This window comes from Branchiostoma belcheri, unplaced genomic scaffold (assembly GCF_001625305.1).
Source record: "Branchiostoma belcheri isolate BF01 breed outbred unplaced genomic scaffold, Haploidv18h27 scaffold16, whole genome shotgun sequence".
NCBI lineage: Eukaryota > Metazoa > Chordata > Leptocardii > Amphioxiformes > Branchiostomatidae > Branchiostoma > Branchiostoma belcheri.
The window spans coordinates 2,159,249-2,163,125 of NW_017803046.1; the positions used below are offsets into that span (position 1 = coordinate 2,159,249).

At 51.6% G+C, this 3,877-nt stretch overlaps 1 pseudogene across 1 annotated transcript in view; it reads right to left on the reverse strand.

Annotated features, from left to right (window-relative positions):
* Positions 1-3,877, reverse strand: part of LOC109465901 — a 15,587-nt pseudogene that overhangs the window by 8,916 nt on the left and 2,794 nt on the right. The window contains exon 3 of the transcript XR_002139993.1: positions 22-3,871. The product of XR_002139993.1 is annotated as an uncharacterized LOC109465901 (transcript). The remainder of the gene's footprint in view (positions 1-21; positions 3,872-3,877) is intronic.

Below are 3,877 nucleotides of genomic sequence, written 5' to 3' on the forward strand. Positions count from 1 at the left end.
GTGGCTGCTGGGAAGGTAGATGGGGAGGTGGCTGCTGGGAAGGTAGCTGGGAAGGTGGCTGCTGGGAAGGTAGCTGGGGAGGTGGCTGCTGGGAAGGTAGCTGTGGAGGTGGCTGCTCGGATGGCTGCTGAAGAGGTGGCTGCTGGGAATGCTGGGTAGGTACTTGCTTGGAATGCTGGGAAGGTGGCTGCGTGGGAAGGTTTAGAAGTGAACAGCTGCTGGACGGACTGTACAGAGGGCTGCTGGGTAGGCTGTGGTAGCTGCCCACTTGTGTTCGGTGTCTGTGCCGTCCCTGAGTGCTCTGCAAGATGAGTTACAAAGGCACTGGCTGACTCAAACCTCTTCTTGCATTCGTTGTAAGGGCAAACTTTGTTTTCCTCTGCCTGCCAAACTGCCTCACCATTTTCTGTCTTTCTCTTCCTCAGGGTCATCACAAGGTTTCTGTCTCCACCTTCTTTCCTCTTGAGTGCTTCTTGAGCTGTCTTGTCCTGCGACAATAACACTGCACTCCCGTCATTTTTCGTCTGGGCTTCAAAAGCCATGGGTACAGGAGAAGAGCGGAGTGCCTGTCCCAGCCGTTTTACAGTGTCCATGAGGCTTGGAGCTGCTGCCCTTCCTGCATTACTAGGAACTTGACTAGCAACAGCTGCTGCTTCCACAGACAATGGTCCATCCACCTTCATTTTCTTTTCTTCAGATTCAGAACCCATGTGGTGTTTCCTAGCCACATGTGACAGTACCTCATCCTTGACAGGGGACCAATAAGCGCAATAATTGCACTTATAGTAGTACCCGTCTTGGTGCACCTTCCTGTGGTTGTTGAGCCATCCGAAGCTTGCTGCCCTGTAGTTGCACAGGTCACACTTGAAGCCACTCCCTGTGTCCGAGTGCCTCACCACGTGCGGCTCCAGAAGGGCTGGCCCTGAGGCTGAATAAGGACAGTGTGGACACTTGTGCTGCTTGCCTGTCTGTTTCCTATAAGCAATCACAACATCTCTGTCTGACACCTCTACAGGATCCTTCCTCTTCTGTCCCTTTCCTTCCTCTGTCTGACTGACAGTGTCTGTATTTACGGCTGAAACAGTCATGTCTTTTGTCGGTTTCTTCTTTGGGATCTTGAATGGACACAGACAGAATACGTCGACCCGGACATTCTTCCACGATGCTCCAGGACCCTCCTGCGGTGTGGTGCCAAGTACGCACAGTATTTACACTTGAAGCAGCCTCTCCAGTGCAGACGTTCATGGCCGTACAACCCACTGGCACTCAGCGCTCTGTACGTGCAGAACTTGCACTTGGGACCCTCGTTGACAAAGTGCCGTTGTATGTGCGGTTCCAAACTTGCAGGTGACAAGGCCATGTGAGGACAGTACGAACAGTTGTGTTTATAGTTGCTTGTTTTCTCTGGCTTGAGAATCTCTATTTCACTGCATGGACCAATATCGTCTTTCTCCACACCATCATGTAGAGATTCTGACTTGGTTGAAAGGTCTTCTGCCTTTTCTTCTGGTGTTTCAGCCTCCTTGCCACCCTTTGCTTCCTTCTTTGTCTGGCTTGCCCTGTTCCTGCAGAGTCTCAAATGCTGCAGCACATGGCTGCGGTAGGAGGAGAAGAACATGCAGTACTTGCATTTGAACCCTTCTCCTGTCTGGTGCACCTTCATGTGTTTGGCCATCTTTCCCGGGCTCAGGGCATTGAGGAGCAGCGTTCACACTGGATGCCATCCTGGTTCATGTGCCTCTGCTGGTGGGCCTTCATACACCTGGAGTTACCGGTGGTGTAGGGGCAGTGGGGGCAGTTCATACTGTACTGCCTGATGCCTCTGCTCACCACAACTTCATCCGACTCCTTCCTTTCTCTGGCCTCTTGATCTCGTTTGATTTTCTGCACACAATGTCCCAGGTGCTGCGCAACTTCAAACTTGTTGTCAGCAATGAAAACGCAGTGCTTGCACTGGTACATGTACTTCTTAGCGTGGACCTTCTTGTGTACCTGCAGCCTGCCTGTCGTGAGTGCCCTGAAGGAGCACTGGTCACACTTGATGCCCTCCTTTAATTCGTGCCTGGCCAGGTGCTGCTGGTAGCAGTCAGTGCTGGCCGTTGTCAGAGGACAGTGGGGACACTTCAGGCCGTACCTCGCCTCTGCTTCCTGTTCTATCATGATGATGTGGTCGTCCAGGTTTGGGCTACTAGTAAATTCTTCTCCAGCCATCTCTTCCTCCCCCTTTATCTCTTCAGAGGCCTTTTCCCCAAGGAGCTGGTTGTCTCCTCTGTAAGCTCTGCAAGATGATCATCTGTTGCTACCCGTGATGTAGACAGTTCTTCATCAAGGTCAGACTCCTTTTTAGCTGATTTGGTGTCAGGCTCTTCTTTGGCCTTTTCACTGAATTCTTTTCCTCGTTGCTGCTAGGGTTCTCTGCTTTCTTCTGTGGACAGCCTTTCTCCAGGTGTTTCTGCACCCTGTCCTTGTACCATGACCAGAAGGTACAGTGGGTGCAGTGATAGGTCCTCACACCCCTTTGATGCACCCTCTTGTGAAAGCCCAGTAGCTGCTCACTGCCAGCTCTAAAGGTACACTTGGGACACTTGACACCGTCTGTTCTGTCATGATTTGGAAGATGGATGGACAGCTTTCCAATGTTGGAGGCAACAAAGGGGCAATGGGGGCACTTGTGCCCAGTACGTAGCGACTTCTTCACTTTGACCACAATGTCTTCATCCTCACTGTCGTCCCACCTCGAGTAAGACTCTCGTTTAGCTTTGTTTTCTGCTTTCTCCTTTGCTGTGTTGTCAGGCTCCACAGTTTCCTCTTCTGTTGCAGTCCTTCCTGGGTTGTGCTTGCACTTTTCCAGATGGGTTAGCACTTTTCTCCCTGTACCCAGGGACCCAGTAGGCGCAATGCTTGCACTTGTACTTGCCCAACTTCTGGTGCACCCGCTTGTGTTTCCTCAGCATGCCGTCACTGATGGCCCAGAAGGTGCACTCGTCACACTGAGCACCCTCCTCACGAAAGTGCTGCGAAATGTGGCTCTCTATCTGGGTGGGAGAGGCCGAGGAAAACGGACAGTGGGGGCACCTGTGGGGGTACTGGTTTGGATCCTTTACCATGGAGACAATATCTGAGTTGGTCTCATCTTCCCTTGATGTCCACGTGTTCACTGCCTCCTTCTGTTCTACCTTTACAACACTCTTACGTCCCTTCCCAGTCCCCTTCAGCTTGCACTCCGTCTGTAGGTGCAGTTTCACCCTGTCCTTGTAGATGGACCAGAAGCGACAGTGCTTGCACTTGAACCGTCCAATCATCTGGTGAACCCTGAGGTGCTTGGACAGTTTTGCTTCAGAGGTGACCCGGAAGTTACACAGGGTGCACTTGTGGCCGTCCTGCTTCGAGTGTCCTGCTATGTGCAGGTTTAGTTTAGCCTTGCCAGTCACGGTGAAAGGGCAGTGTGGACACTGGTAGGAGTACTTGGGAGGCTCTTGCAGGATGGTGATGATGTCAGAGTCATCAGATACATCTCCACTCATGTCTTGAGCTTGTGCGCTTTCGTCCTTTTCAGCGGGGACTGGCTTATTCTTACTATTCTTGCTGTCAGCGTCTTTTTCAGGAGAACCTGGCTTATTCTTGCTGTTGAGACGTTTTTGTCCCTTGCTTGGTGATGCCTCTTTTGTGCGTTTTTTCTTCCTAGGACTGCTTGTCTTGTCCTTGGGTTTGCTCTCACAGATGGAGTCAAAGTGGTGCAGTGCTTGTTCCTGTGTGGGTGACAGGAAGCCACAGTGGTTACACTTGTAGGCAAACCCTGCGTAGTGAACCTCAATGTGAGACATGAGAGTTGACTTGTCTTTAGCCTTGTATGAACAGAAAGTACAGGGAAGCCGGA